Genomic DNA, 21,203 nt, shown 5'->3' with positions numbered 1-21,203 from the left:
ATAATTCATCTAAGAATGTGACCAAACTAACAATGTAGAGTCCTTCTTTTTAATCCATCTCTCTAATCTCTGTCTTAAGACAGAAAAAGGAAGACCCCCCCACAAACACACACCCACAGAGTGGATTTTCTTTTACTCTTTTCTCCAATGTTCTGAGCTTCCTTGCTCCAGGTCTGTATTGTGATTGTAGAATACAATCTTTCTGCGATGGTGTCAACAGAAGCAAGAAGTCAGGTGAAGAACAGATCAGCAAGGTAGCACTTGGGTAGGCCGCCAAGGTTGACGGTGCAAAAGTCTAATCTTGAGTTGTCAAAGTCTACACCTGTTAACAGAGATAGGGATGATCATTCTCCCTTGGACAGACTCATGCTAACCAGGCATTTAAGATTTTTTTCTTCAAAAAAATGAGAATTATTAATTGTGGTCAAAAAGACCAGAATGTTCTTTCTGCCTTGTTAGAAGGCCAAGTTATAATCAGAAACTTGAGAAATGTGGAATGATAAAGAAGAAAGTGAACAGAAAGTACTTAATGTCAATTGTCTTGATGGATTTGTCTCCACCACTGAGAAATAATTGCTATTCTGTCTCTTTTCTGGTCATTTTCTTCCTTACACAGAGCTAGAAAGATAGAGACAAATTCTGACTACTCATGTTTCCTTAGTCTGGACTCACAGATGCACCAACCCTCTTATTAAATAGCACAGCTTTAGATATAACAATACAGCCATGCCTGATTCTCTCTGCCTGGAATATGGGTGTTAACTTCTCAGGCATTCATTTATAAATCTCTGCTTTGAATAGCTAATCTTCTTGAGCACTTTGTCTAAGATAACCTAAATCTTCAACTTTGGGGTCGAATGTTGTTTTTGGTTAAATGAGCTCAATACACCATTAAGACCTATTGATTTGAGCTGATGATGTTTAGTAATTGAAGTACACATTGTAGACCTCATTATTCTTTTAAAACGTAGGGAGAAAGAGCACCAGATAAATATTCCCAGGGCTTGTTTTAAGGGTCTGGCAGAAGAGAGCAGCTGTTTACTCAGTTTATCTGTTTTGATCTTTAGTAGACCTCCCTTTAAGATTATGTTTGCCAGAAGTTTTCATCAGCTAACCTAACCACATGGAAGCCATAGCAGGGAGAGCAGGATAGCGTAAAGAGCAGACGAGTCACTTACATTAAGTTGAGAGACCTTGAGCATGTTATGTTACCTCTTTCATCCTCAAATTCCACATTTATAAAAAAAATAAAAGTAGATGTTAATACCTTTCATGAAGGTAAACTGTAAAAGTTCCTTCCCTCCTTACTTCATTGATTCATTAATGCCAGGCCTTGTTCCAGGTGCTGAGAACATATTGGAGAATCACATAGACAATATTCCTGATCCATGGGATCTTAGTTTTGGGTAGAGTGTGAGAAAAAAGGCAAGTTCCTTAATCAGTGAGAAAATTTCAGACAGTGATACATGCAATGACAGTATAAACTAGGAAGATGTGATAGGAAATAACTACCTGGGGAGGTTAATTTTGCATAGTTATTACTGAAAGCTACTTATTAGAGGTGAAATTATGGCTGGATCTAGAATCAAGAGAAGCAGACAACCAGGGAAAGATCTGGCATTAATTGCCATTCCATCCAAAGAACTAATCTTGAGGCCAGGAACGTGGCCTCAAAGACTTTGAGACAAGAATGAGGTGGATGTATTTGAGGAAGAAAAGGAAGGCCATTGGCTGGGTGCGGTAGCTCACGCCTGTAATCCCAGCACTTTGGGAGGCCAACGTGGGTGGATCATGAGGTCAGGAGTTCGAGACCAGCCTGACCAACATGGTGAAACCCCATCTCTACTAAAAATATAAAAATTAGCCGGGCGTGGTGGCGCACGCCTGTAATTCCAGCTACTCAGGAGGCTGAGGCAGGAGAATCGCTTGAACCTGGGAGGCGGAGGTTGCAGTGAGCCGAGACCGTGCCATTGCACTCCAGTCTGGTTGACAGAGCGAGCCTCCATCTCAAAAAAAAACAAAAAAAACAAAAGGAAGGCCATTATTGCTGGGACATTGTGAATACAGGTTTAAAAGTTATATATATATATATATAACTTTTACGTGTTATGACATATATATGTGTGTGTGTGTGTGTATGTGTATAACATAGCACATAGTAAGTACTAAATGCTGAAAGAGTAGGTAACATTACTGAAAGCAGGTTGGGGATCAGATTAAACATTTTGCTTGTTTTAATGTTAAATGAAAATATGTGTAGTATCTTTTGATTCCACCTTTTTTTTTTTCCAAAACATTTGATTTGGAGTTTATCACTGATGTCCAGGAAGGTCTTTAATAGGTTGCAATCAAGAGCATTTATCTTTACTTCTCTAAATATTTCATCAAATCAGCTATAAGAAAAGCTAAACCAAACCAAAATCCACACTCAGTTTAAGGATTTGATATGCTGTATCAGAACCATGGGCTACTCAAGGTCTATATGGTTTTGGGGAGTAGGGGTAGCAAGTTAAAGATGGGCAGGAAATGCCTGTCTTTGAACCAATGCAATAGTCTATTACCTGTCACGTCTCCAAGATTTGCAAAAAAAGACTTGAGAAGGAAAACATGTGCAAAGATGCCCGGGAGAAATGTATTGATTTAGTTCTCTATTGCTCTATAAAGTTAAGTGAATGGCTTAAAACAAGCGTTTTATTATCCCTCATGAGAATTGACTGGTATCAGCTGGAATCAGCTGGCTGGTTCTTCCACTGGTCTCATTTAGGGCCTCTCCTGCAGTTGCGGTCACGTTAGAGATGGGGATGGAGTCGTGTGGAGGCTAAACTGGGATGCTAGGATGACTGCACCTCGCTTCCTCTCCGTATAGTTCAGGGCCTCTGTTTTCCACTTGGCCCCTCTCTACCTGGTCCCTCTAGGAGGCTACTAGACTTCTTCCATGGAAGTTCAAGTTTTTCAGAAGTGCAAAAGTGGAGGCAACTAGGCCTGCGTAAGGTTTACCATGACTTTCGCCACGTTACATTGGTTTCAATGAGTCAAGTCAGAAGGCTACCCTAGATTCATTGTGGGAGAGGGCCACATTAGGGCATACATTCAGAAATATGTGGTTCATAGGAGTCATCTTTCAAGACTTGCTACCACAGAATCAGTGAGAAAAAAAGGATGTGTGGTGCTGATGCTTCCGTGTAGAGCCCAGTGTATGGTCTCACCTCACGAAACCATGGTATGGTTGGTCTTTGAGAGGCAGAAGATCCATAGCTGCCATCAGCGTCTAGGAAAAACTGTCTAATCTCAAATGCTCATTATTAACACCAAAATTTTCTTAAAGTACACAAGCCGGAAAATTCTCTCTTCTTTCCTCTTCCCCTTTTTATTTATAAGGGTTCTTTCTTGTTTTAGTCAAAACTTTATCGCTCTGCTTACAGAAGAACAGAGAGCCAGGTATTTGGGGGAGATTTTATATTGAGGTTCAGTTTTGCTGGTATTGAACTAATGCTAAACCTCCATAAGCAAAGACCCGAGGGATCACTCCTTACATAAATAAAAATTCAGAGGCACATAAATTACTTTTTTATCTTAAGTCCTCAAAACTGGGTACAAAACACAGATACAGTTTTCTAGCCGAGGTCATAATAACCTTTTGAACAAGAATGAAGAAGTTGAAGCTATATTAAATTCTCATTAGCATTTCTTTGATCAAATGTATATTTTCCTCCTTTTCACAACTTTTTTTTTCAAATGCAAATATGTGCTTAAACATTAGCCACTGAGCTGCAACTGGGAGAGCATCCACAGAATGTTTAAATATGCAAATCAGCACCACAGAGAGGAAAAGATGAACCTTCTCTACTTGGCTCTTTTGTACACAGCAGCAAGCAGTGGAAAGTACAATTAAACAGAGTCTCTCTGAACTCCTCAATCAAGAAGTATATGTTATCAACTGAACTAGAAGCAGCTATGCTGTCAGAAGTCTTAGCAAAATGCCACATGTGCCCAAGAGAGATTCCAAATGGAATACAATTACAGTTAAATTCAGATACCTATTAAGGAAAGTGGCCCAAATCTGTGTTCATATAGACCAAATGCAAAGTTTTATTTGAAATTGGGCTCAGTCCTTTCACTCTGTGGATGATTTTTAAAGTAAATATGGATGACCAATATGAACTGATGAAAGTAGAGGCTTGTAGGAGTAAGCCTTCCAGGGTACCTTATCTAGAGGAAACTGCCCAATTCAAGAAAGAGTGACATTTACTAAAATGTTGACCTTTTTTTTTTCAAAAATATAAACAGATGCAAATAAGTCTACACATGCCAATTAGGTGATGCACCAAGTGTTGGTGAAGTCATGAGGAGATGAGGAAATCAGCATGCTTATTAACTACAGGCTAAAGGGTAAATTGGCACAATGCTCTTTTTAGAGTGAAAAGATGGTGTCAATTTTCACCTACCTGAAGCTTTTCTTCTCTTTAAAGTCTGTTCACTAACCTACTACTGTCTACTGAACATTCCATTGAAAGCCTTATCCACAGTGCCTAGAACACCATAAGACTGGAAGTATGCATTTCAATTTGGCATCTTCACACGCAGAACCAAACTCCTTCATTCTAATTCTGCCGCCTCCTAATTACATTTATCTCTCCTCCTCTTTTTGTTAAATTTATTTTTTATTACTTATTTTAAAATTTTGTGGGTATGTAGTAGGTGTATACATTTATGGAGTACATGAGATATTTTGATACAGGCGTAAAAATCATATCCAGGTAAAGAGGTATCCATCACCTCAAGCATTTATCCTTTGTGTTATAAACAATTCAATTATACTCTTACTTAAAAATGTACAATTAAATTATCATTGACTATAGTCACCTTGTTGTGTTATAAAATACTAGATCTTATTAACTCTATCTAATTGTTTTTTGTACCTATTAACTCTCCACACTTCACACTCCCCTACTAATCTTCCCAGCCTCTGGAAACCATCCTTCTTCTCTCTATTGCCATGAGTTCAGTTGTTTTAATTTTCAGCTCCCACAAGTAACTGAAAAGATGGGATATTTGTCCTTCTGTGCCTAGCTTATTTCACTTAACATAATAACTCCAATTCCATCCATATTGTTCAAATGGCAGGATCTCATTCTTTTTTTATGGCTGAATAGTACTCCATTATGTATATTTACCACATTTTCTTTATCTATTCATCTTTTGATAGACACTTAGATTGCTTCCAAATCTTGGCTATTGTGAACAGTGCTGCAATAGACATGAGAGTGCAGACATCTCTTCAATAAATTGATTTCCTTGCTTTGGGAATATACCTAGGAGTGCGATTGCTGGATCATATGGTAGCTCTATTTTTAGGTTTTGATGAATCTCCAAACTGTTCTCCATAATGGTTGTACTAATTCACATTTCCAATGAGAGTGTATAAGGATTCCCTTTACTCCACATCCTCAATAGCAATTGTTATTTCCTCTCTTTTGAATAAAAATTATTTCAGCCAGAGTGGGGTGATGTCTCATCACAGTTTGGATTTGCATTTCTCTGATGATCAATGATATTCAGCACCTTTTCATATACCTCTTTGACATTTGTGTGTATTTTTTTGAGAAACGTCTATTCAGATCTTTAGCCCATTTTTAAATAGGTTATTAGATTTTTTTTTCCTATAGAGTTGTTTGAGCTCCTTATATATTCTGGTTATTATTCCATTGTCAGACATATACAGCAAATATTTTCTTCCATTCTGTGGGTTGTTGTTTCACTTGTTCATTGTATCCTTCACTGTGCAAAAAGCTTTTAAACTTGATATAATTTCATTTGTCCATTTTTGCTTTGGTTGCCTCTACTGTGGGGTATTACTCAAGAAATGTTTGCCCATTCCAATGTTCTGGAGAGTTTCCCCGATGTTTTATTTCACAGTGTCATAGTTTGAGGTCTTATATTTAAGTTAACAAAATCAATTTTGACTTGATTTTTGTATATGCTGACAGACAGAAGTCTAGTTTCATTCTTCTGTATGTGGATATCCAGTTTTCTGAGCACCATTTATTTATTGAAGACACTGTCCTTTCCCTAGTGCATGTTCTTGGTGCCTTTGTCAAAAATGAGTTCACTGTAAATGTATGGAATTGTTTCTGGGTTCTCTATTGAGTTCCACTGGTCTACTTACCTGTTTCTATGCTAGCACCATGCTGTTTCGGTTGCTACACCTCTGTAGTATCATTTGAATGCAGGTAATGTGATTCCTCCAGTTTCGTCATTGTTGCTCATGATAGCTATGGCTATTCTGGTTCTTTTGTGGCTCCGTATAAATTTTAGAATTTGTTTTTTCTATCTCTATGAAGAATGTTTTTGGTGTTTTTATAGGGATTGCAATGAATCTGAAGATTGCTTTGGGCAATATGGACATTTTAACCATATTGATTTTTCCAATCCAAGAACGTGGAATATATTTCCATTTTTTGTGTCCTCTTCAACTTCTTGCATCAACGTTTCACAGTTTTCATTGTAGAGATCTTTCACTTATTTGCTCAAGTTAATTCCTAGATATTTAATTTTATTTGCAGATATTGTAAACAGGATTACATTTTGATTTCTGTTTCAGATTGTTCACTGTTGACATGTAAAACTGCTACCCATTATTGTATGTTGATTTCACATCATGCAACTTTACTGAATTTGTTTATCAGTTCTAATAGTTTTTTTGGTGGAGTCTTTGGGTTTTTTTCTAAATGTAAAATCATATCATCTGCAAGCAAGAATAATTTCACTTCTTCCTTTGCAATTTATATGCCTTTAATTTATTTCTCTTGTCTGATTGCTCTAGCTAGGACTTCCAGTACTATTTGAATAACAGTGGTGAAAGTGGTCTTCCTTATCATGTTCCAGATCTTGAAGGAAATGCTTTCAGTTTTCCCCATTCAGTATGATACTACCTTTGGGTCTGCCATATATGGCTTTTACTGTCTTTTGGTATGTTCTTCCATCCCCAGTTTTTTGAGGGTTTTTATCATGAAGAGATGTTGTGTTTTATCAAATGTTTTTTCAACTTCCATTGAAATGTTCATATGTTTTTTATTTTTTTCTGTGTGACAAGGTCTTCCTCTGTCACCCAGGCTGGAGTGCAATGGCCCGATCTTGGCTCACTGCAACCTCTACCTCTTGGGTTCAAGCGATTCTCCTGTCTCAGCCTCCCAAGTAGCTGGGATTACAGGCATGTGCTACCACGTCTGACTAATTTTTTTGTATTTTTAATAGAGATGAGGTTTTACCATGTTGGCCAGGCTGGTCTCAAACTCCTGACCTCAAATGATCTACCCGCCTTGGCCTCCCCAAGTGCTTGTGAAATGTTCATATGGTTTTTTGTTTTGTTTTGTTTTGTTTTTGAGACAGAGTTTCGCTCTTGTTACCCAGGCTGGAGTGCAGTGGCACTATCTTGGCTCACTGCAACCTCTGCCTCCCAGTTCAAGCGATTCTCCTGCCTCAGCCTCCCAAGTAGCTGGAATTACAGGTGCCTGCCACCATGCCCAGCTAATTTTTGTATTTTCAGTAGAAACAGGGTTTCACCATGTTAGCCAGGCTGGTCTCAAACCCCTGACCTCAGGTGATCCTTCCACCTCAGCCTCCCAAATTGCTGGGATTACAGGCATGAGCCACCATGCCTGGCCCATATGGTTTTAATCTCTCATTCTGTTAATATGATGTTTCACATTGATTGATTTGCATGTGTTGAACCATCCTGGCATTCCTGGAATAAATCCCACTTGGCCATGATGAATGATCTTTTCATTGTGTTACTGAATTCAGTTACTAGTATTTGGTGAAGGATTTTTTGCATCAGTGTTCATCAGGGATATTAGCCTATGGTTGACTTTTTTTGAGGTATCTTTGTTTGGTTTTGGTATCACAGTCATACTGGCCTTGTATGATGAGTTTAAAAGTATCACCTTGTCCTCTATTGTTTGGAATTCTTTGAGTAGTATCAATATTGGATCAATATTCTTTCTTCTTTAAATGTTTTGTAGAACTCAGCAGTGAAGCCACTGGGTCCCAAGAGTTTTCTTCCTGGGAAACTTTTTATTACAGCTTCAATCTCATTATTTGTTATTGGTCTGTTCAGGTTTTGGATTTCATTATGGTTCAATCTTGGTAGGCTGTATATGTCTAGGAATGTATTCATTTCTTCTAGATTTTTTAATTTATTGGCATACAGTTGCTCATAGTAGCCACTAATGATCCTTTGAATTTCTGCAGGGTCAGTTGTAATGTCTCCTTTTTCACTTCTGATTTTATTTGTTTGGGTCATTTTTTTTTCTTGATTAGTTTGGCTAACGGTTGTGGAATTTTGTTTGTCTTTTTTAGAAAATAACTTTTCATTTCATTTATCTTTTGTATTGTTTTCTTGGTTTCAATTTTATTTATTTCTGCTATGATATTTATTATTTCTTTTCTTCTACTAATTTTGGATTTGGTTTGCTCTCCCATTTCTAGTTGTTTAAGATGCATCATTAGGTTGTTTATTTTTCTATTATTCTACATTTCTTATGTAGACACTTATAGCAATAAATTTTTTTCTTTGTACTGCTTTCGCTATATCCCAAATGTTGTGAAATGTTGTGTTTCCATTATCATTTCTTTCAATAATTTTTAAATTTCCTTCTTAATTTCTTCATTGACTCACTGGTTGTTCAGAAGCATATTGTTTAATTTCCATATGTTTGTATAGTTCCCAAAATTCCTCTTGTTATTCATTTCTAGTTTCATTTCTATTTCAATCTCTTTGTTAATTTTATCTGGTAGGATTCTGAACTCCTTCTCTGTGTTATCTGGCATTTCTTCGCGTTTCCTCAAAACAGCTATTTTGAATTCTCTGTCTGAAAGGTCACATATCTCTGTCTTTCCATGATTGGTCACCGGTGTCTTATTTAGTCCATTTGGTGAGGTCATGTTTTCCTGGATGGTCTTGATGCTTATGGGTGTTCATTAGTGTCTGGGCACTGAAGAGCTAGGTATTTATTATAATCTTTGTAGTCTGGGCTTGTTTGTACCCATCCTTCTTGGGAAGTCTTTCCAGGTATTTGAAGGGACTTGGTTATTGTGATCACTTAATGGTCACTGCAGCTGTATCTGCATTAGGGGACACTCCAAGCCCAATAATGCTGTGGTTCTTACAGACTCATAGAAGTTTCACCTTGGTGGTCTTGGATAAGATCCAGAAGAATTTTTTCGATTACCAGGAAGAGACTCTTGTTCTCTTCCCTTACTTTCTCCCAAACCAACAGAGTTTGTCTCTGTGCTAAACTGCCTGGAGCTAGGGGAAGGGTGACACAAGCACCCTTGTTGCCACCACCACTGACAGGGCACTGGGTCAGACCCAAAGCCAGTGCAGCACTGGGTCTCACCCAAGGCCCACTATAACCACTCCCTGGCTACCACCTATATTCACTTATGACCCTAGGGCTCTATAATCAGCAGGTGGCATATTCAGACAGGCTTGTGCTCTTCTCTTTAGGGTGGGCTCTGGGAGGTTCCAGAAATGCCATCTGGGAGCCAGGTCCTGGAGTTGGAAACCTTAGAAATCTACCTGTTGCTCTATTCTCTTAAGGCTTAGTTGGCATCCAAACTACAAGAAAGGTACCTTTAACTCTTCCCTCCCTTTTGCACAGGCCAAGAGTCTCTCCCAGTAGCCACCACGACCTCAGGCTTGTGGGAAGTATTTCCAGGTGTTCACTTTAGGCCCACAGTCTCTTCAGTCAGCTTCTGGTTAATGCTGCCAGGCTTGGAACTCTCCCTTCAGGGCTGTGGGCTCCCTGCGGTCCAGGGCAGGCCCGGAAATGCCATCCAAGAGGTAAGGCCTGGAATTGGGGACCCCAGGAATCCACTTGGTGATCTACCCCACTCTGGCCAGGCTGGTACCTAAGCTGCAAGTCAAAGTCCCATCTACTCTTCCTTCTGCTTTTCTCAAGTAGGAGTTTTGCCTCATAGCCTCCACAGCTGGGAATGTGTTGAGTCACATTTGAAGCCAGCACATCTCAGAGTCTCACCCAAAGCCCATGGTGTATACTACCTGGCTACCACTGTTGATTATTCAGGGCCCAGGGGCTCCTGATTCAGCAGGTGTTTAGTCCTGCCAGGACTGAGTCCCTCCCTTCAAGGCAGCAGGTTTCCAGAAGACCCAGAGTGTGTCTAGAAATGTTGTCTGGGATCTAGGGCCTGGAAAGGGGCCTGACAACTCTGCCTATTCTACTGTGGCTTAGAAGGTATCCAAGTTGCAAGACAAAGTCCTCTCTACTCTTCCCTCTCTTCTCCCAAGTAGGAAGAAGTCTCTTCAGAGCTGCAAGCTGCACTGTCTGGGATTGGAGGAGGTGTGGCACAAGCACTTTCTTGACCAGGTGGTGTCTCACTAGATCACATGCCCCCTCACCAAGTCTACTGGCTCTGAGCCCAGCACAGCACCAGGACTTGCCTAGAAGTTGCAGTCCTTGTGGTATAGACTACCTTTCAAGTTAATTTAGAACCTCAGAGCATTTTGGCCTGCAGTGGCAAGGCTTGCTGGATCTCAAGTTCCAACTACTGGGATGGCCAATTCCCCTCTGCCTAGGGCTGGTCTGCATGCTCCCTTTGTGAACAGTGGCTGAGTTCTGTTCAGTGTTGCTTTCTGCTATGGCAGGGCAACACTGAGTTCCAATGTAAAGTCCCACAATTACTATGCCCTCCCTCCCCCAAGTGCACAGATTCTCTCTCCATGCCATGAGGCCACTGCCAGGGGATGTGGAAAAGATGGTGCCAGCAGATCAAGATTGTCTTTTCTACCCTCTTTAGAGTTTCTTTCAGTGATATTAAGTTAAAACCTGGTACTGTGATCACTCACCTGATTTTTGGTTCGTATGAAGTTTCTTTTTTGCGTAGACGGTTGTTAAATGTGTTCTTCCTATGGGGAGGATAATCAGTGGAGGCTTCTATTCAGCCACATCGCTCCACCTCCAATTTCTACATTTTCAATAAAAACTGGCATGATATGAAGAAAATAATACAAGCTTTGAAACTGGGAAAACAATTTTTAATCCTGGCTTCTCAACTTGTTATGGACCTTTGCCGAGTTAATATATTTGAACCTCAGATTTTTCATCTATAAGAGAGAGATCATAGTACTTACCCCATAGCATGTTGTGAATATTCCATTTCTATATATTGATATGACACACAGATGGCATCTAAGTGGGTTATGTAATGCTAGCTGCTTCAACAATTTAGAAAATATTCAATGGCCTAACTTACTCAAATTTTATCGCTACAGGTGAGGTATTCTAATCAGCCAACACATAATCCTTGGGATTTTTCTATTGGCAGTTTTATCATTCCCTGGGCCTCAGGGTATGAGTTTTCAGAAGCCCACCCTCACTTGATTGCTAAAGAATCTGTATGGAAATGCCATATCACTTCCATTCATTCTCCAGTACGTCAGAATTAGTCGTTTGGTAACACCTAAACTGAGTGTGCCAGAAAGTTTAGAAAGGTACAGACTGGGAGACTGGGACTGGACAGCCTCCAGCAACAACTCAGCATTATAGAAGTCCCAATTTATGATGAACAGCCATCCATCCATCATAGTCAGCCTATCTGATCTCCACATATCCCTGTATACCTATTTTCCCACGTGTAGAAAGTGCTTACCTGCCTACATAGGTGGCAACTCAAATTCCCATCCAGTCTCTGCATTTAGCTGAGTCTTAGATGGAACACTAAAGATTTATCCTTTCTGTCGAGTATAGGTGTAGCTTCTCATTGTCTAGATACCTATGAAATAAAATACGAACTTTATGCCTCACCCTCACCTCCAGAAAAAAATGGTAGAGCAAGGACAGAAAACATCAATTTTTTAAAATTACATTTGGAAAAGAGAAGAATGGGAAATACAGAAAGTTCACTGATTTATAGAAATTTGGAAATCTTGGCAGGCAAGCTTTATAACAATTCCAGGCTTCCACTCCAGAAGTGAGTAGAATTCTTGATTAGACTTTGATTCTCTTTTTGTATAGAACTCCATTATCCATTGCTTTATATGTCCAGTGGGTCCACTCTTTGTGGGGATCTTTGTTATTCATTTTCCTCAATGGACTCATGTAACATAGGCACTAAGTAGGCCATCCTTGGGGGTTGCACACATTTCATTACTGTTTTTATGCTTATGCAATTTTGGGGGTCTGTGAGTAGTTTTAATTTTTGATTAGTCAAAGGCTTTGACCCTTGCATTCATTGATAGTCTTTTCGGCAATACAATTCCTTCAACTACTTTATTGGCTTTTGGTTGATTAGCTGTTAATCTGTCTAATTTGCTTTTAACTGCATTTAAAGTTCTTTTCCAGACAGAATTCTCATACTTAATCATCTCTTTATTTCCTTATCCTCTTGTCAGTGTCTCAATTTAATTACGACTACCTTGAGATCATCTGAAATAAAAGGCTTGAGTAGAAGGATACATTCATAATCTGGCCTTGGCTGCAGGATAGATTCCTTCTGTTATAAGAAGAAGTCCAAACAGGCATTTGTTGCTCAAACCTTCCTGAGTTTTATCTTCTGCTTTTTAGCTCCATAAGCAATTTGCTTTTCTAGCCATGTAGGGATGTAAATTTCTGGAGTCTTTCTATTCCCTTTTATTTCTGCTCCCAAGCCAGTTCTTGTATGAGTTCAATTTTGTGTGTGTAATAACTGTTAAACACAGCAAGTTATAGCCAGCATACGCTAATATTATGTTTTCCCACCACCTCCCTTAGGGCCACTGGCTCAGTAGGAACCTAATCTCCCTTCTCAGGTATCACAGGCAACACTTTCACCTAGTGTTTTACCACTGTATTATATGTGTGGTTCCAGCTTTCTAACCTTTGATATCAGTTTCCACATCACTCTCCAACTGCCTGCTAAGTCAGGGATATAATTAGACTGCCAGTTCCTTACTTCAAAGAACCAATTTCTGTATTTTTAAAGTAATATAAACCATGCTAAATGATGTAACAAATAAATCCCCAAATGTCAGTGGTTTAACCCAATAGAAGTTTATTTCCTCTCTCTCTCTCTTAAAAATCTAATGCTATGTCCCTGATCATCCCAAACTACCTTGCACTAACGAAGGGCTCTTTCTATCTTGTGGTTCCACTACCTTCTAAGGCCTCCGAGTTTTCTTGACATCGAGTTAACAAACATAGGGAAAGAGTTTGTAGAATATCCTCCTGCTTCTTAAAGGTATGGACCCAGGAGTGCCATTCATCCCTTCTGCTCATGTTCTGTTAGATAATATATATGGTAGTTTAGGTTCTGAAGGATGTAGATGGAGATTAACATGAAGCAATATTATTAGGGAGTGCTTTTGGAATCAACATTTCTGGAAGGGAAGGGAAGAAAGTAGGATTGGGCAAAGGAAGAAATTGGGCTGTGATGCAGTTCCAAAAAAGATCTCAGCCAACACTCACGGGCAGTTGTGAAGGTAAAATGGTCCTTTACAGCTGTCTCATGTTGCAACGAGGGTGCTAGTCATTTGTACGTCTATACAGACAAATTACTGGACGCAGGCTGCCTTTGGAGAGGAGGTGTGAAATTGAGCAAGACAGCTTGCTCCAGCTCAGGGCAGTTTTCTGAGAGTGATACAGCTGAGAACTTTCATCCACAGTCCTTCTAGAAGCTGGGGAAGCAAATACTTTAGATCTGAAAAGGAGATCTGAGCAGTACATCACAACTTATATCATAACTGATTCTAATGTGACACAGGTTACTGAAGGGCATGGGAAATGTTTTCTCGCTCAGGAAGCTCCCTCTCATTGATACCTTTACACCATGGAAAGGAGAATATTAGTGTTTGGTGGCAATCTCCAACAGAGATAAAACGTATTTTTCTGATGTCAGTCAGACGTGATTTCTAAAGAGTGACCACATTTTTATAATAAGCTATATGATGTGCCTTATAAAAATATTAATGTTATTTATTTTTTCTTTCTTTCTTTTTTTTTTTTTTTTTTTGAGATGGAGTCTCACTCTGTCACCAGGCTGGAGTGCAGTGGCGTGATCTCGGCTCACTGCAACCTCTGCCTTCCGTGTTCAAGCAGTTCTCCTGCCTCAGCCTCCCGAGTAGCTGGGATTATAAGCATGTGCCACCACACTCGGCTAATTTTTTGTATTTTAGTAGAGACAGAGTTTCACCATGTTGACTAGGCTGGTCTCCAGCTCCTGAGTACAAGCAATCTGCCCTCCTTGTCCTCCAAAAGTGCTGGGATTACACACCTGAGCCACTGTGCCCGGCCCAACGTTATTTCTTAGAATCAGATTTACTTATTATGTTCATTATTTTCACCATGTGTAGAATTACATGTATTTCCCAATTCATGAGTTTTTAAGGTTTATTAAATATATTCATATTTTTAAAATATACCCAAATATTCACGGACTCAGTAAAATGTATATTCGGCTTTGAGTCATTACAGTGTCCCTTTTAGGTAAGTAATATACATGCAAATTTTAAATTATTTAACATACTTTTTTGATATATGTAAAATATAATATAAAGTCAATATTAGAGGCTTGTTACTATAATATAAGAAAATACAAAATAGATTTGAATTAATTTTTATCTTCTAACATAAATTCTGGGTGAACTACAACATTTTACATTTTTCTTTAAGGGGCAATATTCTTTGAAACCAATCATATAATATTGCAATTGTTCCTAATAAAAATACATTACTTGGATTCAAGCCTATGGATGCATGTATAGCATGAACTGAGAGGTATCTATTATAGAAGCCTTCAAAATTGGGTTGACAAAAGAGATATGATCTTTCACTGAGATTTGTACTTTGACATCATTAGGGGATTTCAAAGACATCACTAAGGGTTTCCAAGGATTGCATGTTTCTTCCATAAATGCTCACTTCAATTTTGGCACATAAATCATTCTCTGACCTTCAGCCTACATTTGGCTCATAGTCTTCAGTGTTTCCAGTGTAACCAGTCCAGGTTACCCCAAACATAGAGACTGAGAGGGAGTTCCACAACATTCTCTATGGTATTAGAGCAATCAGCCGTTTATCTTTCAGAAGAAACAAACCACTTTGAGGCCCTAGCTACCCCACTACAAGTCAACCCTCAGACAGGAAAGGATAAAAACCCATTGCCCTGTTGGCTTTTGTAATGCCTAAAATTCCAGCCCTGGAAATTCAATTTCTTCATTGAAAAGCCCATGTTCAATTAAAATAAAAATAACTTGAATGAAGTAAGGGTGGTTTCTATCATTTATTAACACTTTGATTTAAATGAATTATTCAATTGTTTTATGAAATAGCTTATTGGAAGAAGGAGATGAACCTGAATGCCAACTGTATTGAATAGAGAAATAGGAGTATCACCAAGTTTGTGCATGAGGAGGGTGTATTAGCTATCTATTGCTGCATAACAAGTTATCCCAAGACTTAGAGGCTTAAAAAAACATACGTTTATTATTTCACAGTCTCTGAAGCATCTAGGCAGAGCTCAGCGTGGTCCTGTGTTTCAGGGTCTATCATAGAATTACATCAAGGTGTTGGCTGGGGCTACAGTCTTACCTGAAGGTTCAGCAGGGAAAGAATATATTTCTGAGCTTACTCACATTTGCTGGCCAGTTTCAGTTCCTTGAGTTCCTTGTGGGGATTATATTTGGTGCCTCATTTCCTCATTGGCTGTTGAATAGAGGTTTCTTGCCACATGGGCCTTTCCAACATCACAGTTTGTTTACTCAAAGCAAGGTAGCTGGGATGGTGAGAGAGAGAGAGAGCCAGAGATTGCCAGAAATGAGGAAGGCATTGCCTTCTGAAACCTAATCATGGAAGTGATAATCCATTGTCTTTGTTACATTTTATTCATTAGAAGCAGTTCATTGTGTCCTGCCTACACACAAGAGTGTGAATACTAGAAGTTGGGGAGAATTGAGGGATATCTTGGAAAGCTGCATGCCACAAAGTGGTTGAATATAGAGTTAGGAGAGTGGAGGACCTGATAGCAAACTTCACTAAAATCATGTATCTTGTCTTTGTTGGTATTTAGCTCAAATGATTTATCAAGTATTACGATTCTATACCACAATCTTGAATTTATTAGAACATAAACTCAATGAAATCTAGAGCTTCTAGAAATCTCAATTTCAACATTGACAAAATAACAGAGTGATTATAGTCCATAATAACTTAATTGTACATTTTAAAGTCACTTAAAGCATGTAATTGGATTGTTTGTAACTCAAAGAATAAATGCTTGAGGGCATGGATATTCCATCCCCTGTGATGTGATTATTTCACATTGCATACCTGTATCAAAATATCTCATGTACCCCATAAATATATACACCTATTATGTACCCACAAAATTAAAAATAAACTTAAAAAATTGATGAAATAAGGATGTTAATGCCTACTACAAAGACTTGTCAATGAAGATTAACTGAGAATAGTTTTATAGATGGGATTATGCGTAATTTTTCTTCTCCTCATATTTCTCAATGCCTTAACATTTTTCCAAAATCAAATGCGTGATTAATTTTAAAAATGCAAAACACTCAGCATATCATTTAGAATATATTAGGTATTTAAGTAAATATTAGAATCCATTAGATCTAAACCTGCACTATTGAGTAGAAAGTATATTGAGCCATGGATTTGATGGAGCATTAATTCTCCTTTATTCAGAAGTTAGTTGCTGTAAAATTGTTCTAAAAAGAAGAAATGAGGACAGGGCAAATTCACTCTGTAACGCTGAATGCACATTGAGAATCAGCTCCATCAATGTTCAGTATACAAGAAGTTGGTAATTATATTTACATGGATGAGACCTGCCTTATCATGTACAAGATTCTTGCTGACATTTAAGAGGAGAGAGCCACATACCCTAAATGCAGGCAATCTATCATTGTCTTGGCTCACTGCAACCTAGGAATACTTCTTTATCTCATTTTCTGCTCATGTCAAACACTTAAAATGCTCTGTACTGTTGTCCTGTACTATCTTCTCTACCCTTTCCCTTCTAACATAAAGAATGATGTTTTGGTGTGGGTTTTTTTGTTTGTTTGATTTGTTGTCATTCTTTTTCCTTCAACCTCTTTTTAAAATCCATTTTGAGCTCATTTATTTAAGAAACATTGTCGAATTTTTACAATGACCAAGGCGTTTTGAGAATCCAGTCTTATAAAAAATATACTAACTTGACTTTAAAGACATTAGGGCCTATGAGAGAAATTATATGACCACTAACAAGATATAGTCTGTGAAAGTGATCAGTTTAAGCTAGTGTGATCAACACAGGCAGCATTAAGTGTCATTTGACACAGTACTTGGAGGCCAAGATTTGAGATATTCACAGGTAATTACAAACAGTGTGTTAAAGGATAGTTTTGAAAATGGTTAAAACATGATGCCCTACAAATATGAAATGAGCATGTGTTAAAGATGTTGTTAATTAATGATTTAATTAATGTTAATGTTAATTAATGAGTTAATGTTAACTCATTAATGAGAAACTTATCAGGATGGTAAAAATGCTTCAAAGGAAAGTAAAAAATAGATTTATACAGTCAGTCAGTAAGTCAAATGAAATGCTGAAATGAACTTGCTAATACATAAAAAGTTAATATACTTTGGGGCAATAAAACTATGTCCTTCAGACTAGTCTTTCCTCCTAAATAGAAATTTACAAGTTAACATGTAACTTTAGAACCTGGACCCTGATCAGCAGTAAACAGTAAATCAAACAAAGGCACAATCCTCCAGGGAATTATATAATCCTTGAGTGGGCCTGTCAGGCAATGCTTTACTATGACATCTAAATGGCAGGTGGTCATTCTTTTGTCTAATCTCTAAGTTTTGGGTACTTTTTCTTAACAAGGATAAATGGCATGAACAAGGGCACAGAGGTACATTTTCAGAGAATGGCACATAGAGAAAGAGTTGGCAAATTTTTTTTTCTGTAAAGGGCCAGTTAGTAAATATTTTGGACTTTGGGGGCTATGTGATCTCTGTTGTAGCTACTTATCTCTGGCACTGAAGTGCAAAAGCAGCCATAGACAACAGGTAAACAAATGAGTACAATTGTGTTCCTATAAAAGTGTTTTATAGACACTGAAATTTGAATTTCCTATAATTTTTTTAATGTCAAAAGTATTATTTTTCCTTTGATATAGGTTCAATCATTTAGTCATATAAAAACCACTCTGTAGACGATACAAAAACAATTGGCTTGGCAGGTTGAATTTGACCCAAGAGTCATAGCCTGCTGAAGCCTAGCACAGAACAACTGAAGCAACAAATTGTTGCTTTGAATCAGTGGTAAATAAGATAGAAAAGACTTTGGGACCAGGACATGTATAACATTAATTAACTCCTCTCCTCAGACAGAGAGAGAAAGGTAAGATCACAATTTGTGTGTCAGTGAAGGCTTAAGTGACATTGTAATGCTTCAGTAAGATTAATATGAAAGAAATGTATTAGACAAGGTGCAGGAAGGAGAGATCAGAGATAGCCAAACTAGGTAAGAATTTTTCATCAGTTAGGTTTGAGGAAGTGACCATATGGTCCGGGGTGGGCCTGAAGAAGAATTTCTCAACAGATCCAATCTATGGGGTGAGAGACAGCAACTATTGAAACTTGCAGGTAAGATTTAAACCAGAGACACCAGGAAATGAAGATTCCTTTGTCAAAAAAAAAAAAAACAGCATAGTGACTGTGTTGGTTGTAAATCTGCTGAATTGGAAGTATCCACAGAATTCCAGCTGTCAGTGTTTCGCAGATTGTTAGAAATGCATGAATGAATTTTGGGAGAGAGTACTAACCCAGGGGAAAAGGGTGGGGATATCTGTGAAAATTTCCTTAGGTAAAGGAGGGTTGGGGAGCATAGAAATTCATGGGCTGTTCAAAGAAAAATGCATAGCTGAATAATCGAACTTAGGGCAGAGGCTGGTGTGTGTAGTGGTGGTGGTGGGGATAGATAGGAGCAGAAGGTGGCTTATCGGAATGCAGGAAGAAAAACCAACATATTCAAAGAAAAGAACCAGAAAATAAGGAAAATTAGAATGTTTTTAGAGTTATAAAAGTCAGATCTTTGGTTCATTCCAAAGGGAAACGATGGCTAAGAATCTAAAGTGATATATCGTTTATGGACAAAATGATTTTTTGTTTGTTTTCACATTTTCAGGTACTGGAGGTTAGAATTTAGTAAACAAATCTCAGAAGTGGCAGGATACCAGCTAACAGCTAACAGAGGTTTTTTAGAAAGAGTCTCGAGACCCCTCTCTAGGTATCTTGGAAGGTTGCATAAAATAGTGTGAAGAAATAGAGGGCCAGCATTATAATTCTTACTGGTTCTCTCGCTAATTTTATAAACTTTCCAATGTCATGCAATAACTTAGCGACTTAGCACTTTATGTGCATAGAGAGGGTTCTCGAAAATTCTCTGTAGGTCTAAAATTCAATGATTCTATTTGACTTTTCTTGTATATAAGAACAGTCCTGAGTTATCTCAAAAATGGACAGTGAAAATTTCATTTACAGCTTTGGATTCAAATTCTGAACACCCAAAGAATTATGTGTATGTAGTAATGAAGATCCTACATTTATATTTTTTTTAAAAAAAATTTCAATATATTTCACTATTTTAAAATCTAAGTAAAATGGCACCTCTATTCAAAGGAGTGCATGAAAGAGTAATATTTTTTGTTTGGTGCTGAAATCTTATTAATTCAGAGATAGAATATTCTCATGCAGACCAGAAGCTCTGACTGGCATTGGTCATTCTTTGACATCCAAAGATAATAAAAGGGGACCTTTATGAAACAAAGTTTGGAAACTACTGGTCAAAATTGATCCAGATGGAATTACTGCAACAATACCAAAGGCTAGTGAGCAGATCATTACTCAAAGCCTGACATTGGCAACAATTCCAACATATGGTAAAACATCACTGACTCTCAGAAGATGGGAATACTCCACAGCTGTGGTTTGCTTCTGCTAAAAGAGTATACTTACACCCATAATTTGCCACCTGTCAGATAAGAGAAAGGGAAATGTCCTGTTTTTACATAAAGTATTAAGAGAAGCTTTAGATCAACTCTGGATATAAAGGGAGATAGGGCTACATGGCCACTTCTATATAATAAAATAAAAGATAATAAACTAAATTTGAAGTATATTTTAACTTTTTGAAATTAATTTCCACAGATAGTATGCTCTCTAATTTAATCTACACAGCAATAATTTGATGAGGCAAAAAGGGAAGGTAAAAAGGCTTGCTCAATATATCACAATGCTGAAGTTGGAATATATTAGGAATCTATTGCCATACTAATATTTTGTAACAACCAACCACCATATTTCAGTAGCATACAAAAACAAATATTTTTTGGCCATATATCTGGGGCGGTCCCAGATATATGATGACCATCTATCAGCAGCTCTCTGTATCTCAGCTAAGTCCACTCATATGTCTAAAGTTTGACTGACTCATGGCTGATGTAGGATGACCTTGGCTAGAGTGGCTGGAGAGACTTAGGACTATAGTATCAGTGTCTTTTATCTTCCAATTCATGAGGTTGGGCATCTTCTCTGGGCAATGGCAGAAGAACAAGACAATGAGCAGAAACACACAAGTGTTTTGCCAAGCCTCTGATAACATCCCATTGGCCAAAGCATATTATATGTTCAAACTCCAGAATTCAGAATCCAGAGGAAGGAAGGGGTTTAGACATGGGCCTACTAGTATCTACCACTTGGAACATCGACCCACGTTTTCTGGTTTGAATCCAATCCCTCTCTCTCTTTTATTTTAGCCTTTCTAACCTGTTTAGCTTCCAAACTGAAATAGCTGGTCCTTAAAGAATAAATGCGATTTCTACTGAGGTGTACTGCATGACAATTAACATGGTTATCTTTTATTCCCTTTCACTCAAAAATACTTATTGCCTACTATATGCTAGGTACTATGCTGAGAAGATTGCTATTTATAAATGAATAGAACAGTCATTTCATCTTTTTAAAAATCACATATCAAACCTTCATGTTTAATCATGTTAGTATAAAAGTTCATTTATTTAGACAACCAAAATTCGATATCCCAATATCAGCACCTGAAAAATAAAGGGAAAAATAGGTTGTAGTTCAGTTGAACGGTTCTACTCAATTATCTCACACAGCTCCTGCAGCAGC

This window comes from Chlorocebus sabaeus, chromosome X, assembly GCF_047675955.1.
Source record: "Chlorocebus sabaeus isolate Y175 chromosome X, mChlSab1.0.hap1, whole genome shotgun sequence".
Lineage (NCBI taxonomy): Eukaryota > Metazoa > Chordata > Mammalia > Primates > Cercopithecidae > Chlorocebus > Chlorocebus sabaeus.
The sequence above is the reverse complement of the archived record's forward strand: the minus strand, read 5'-3'. Positions refer to the sequence as shown.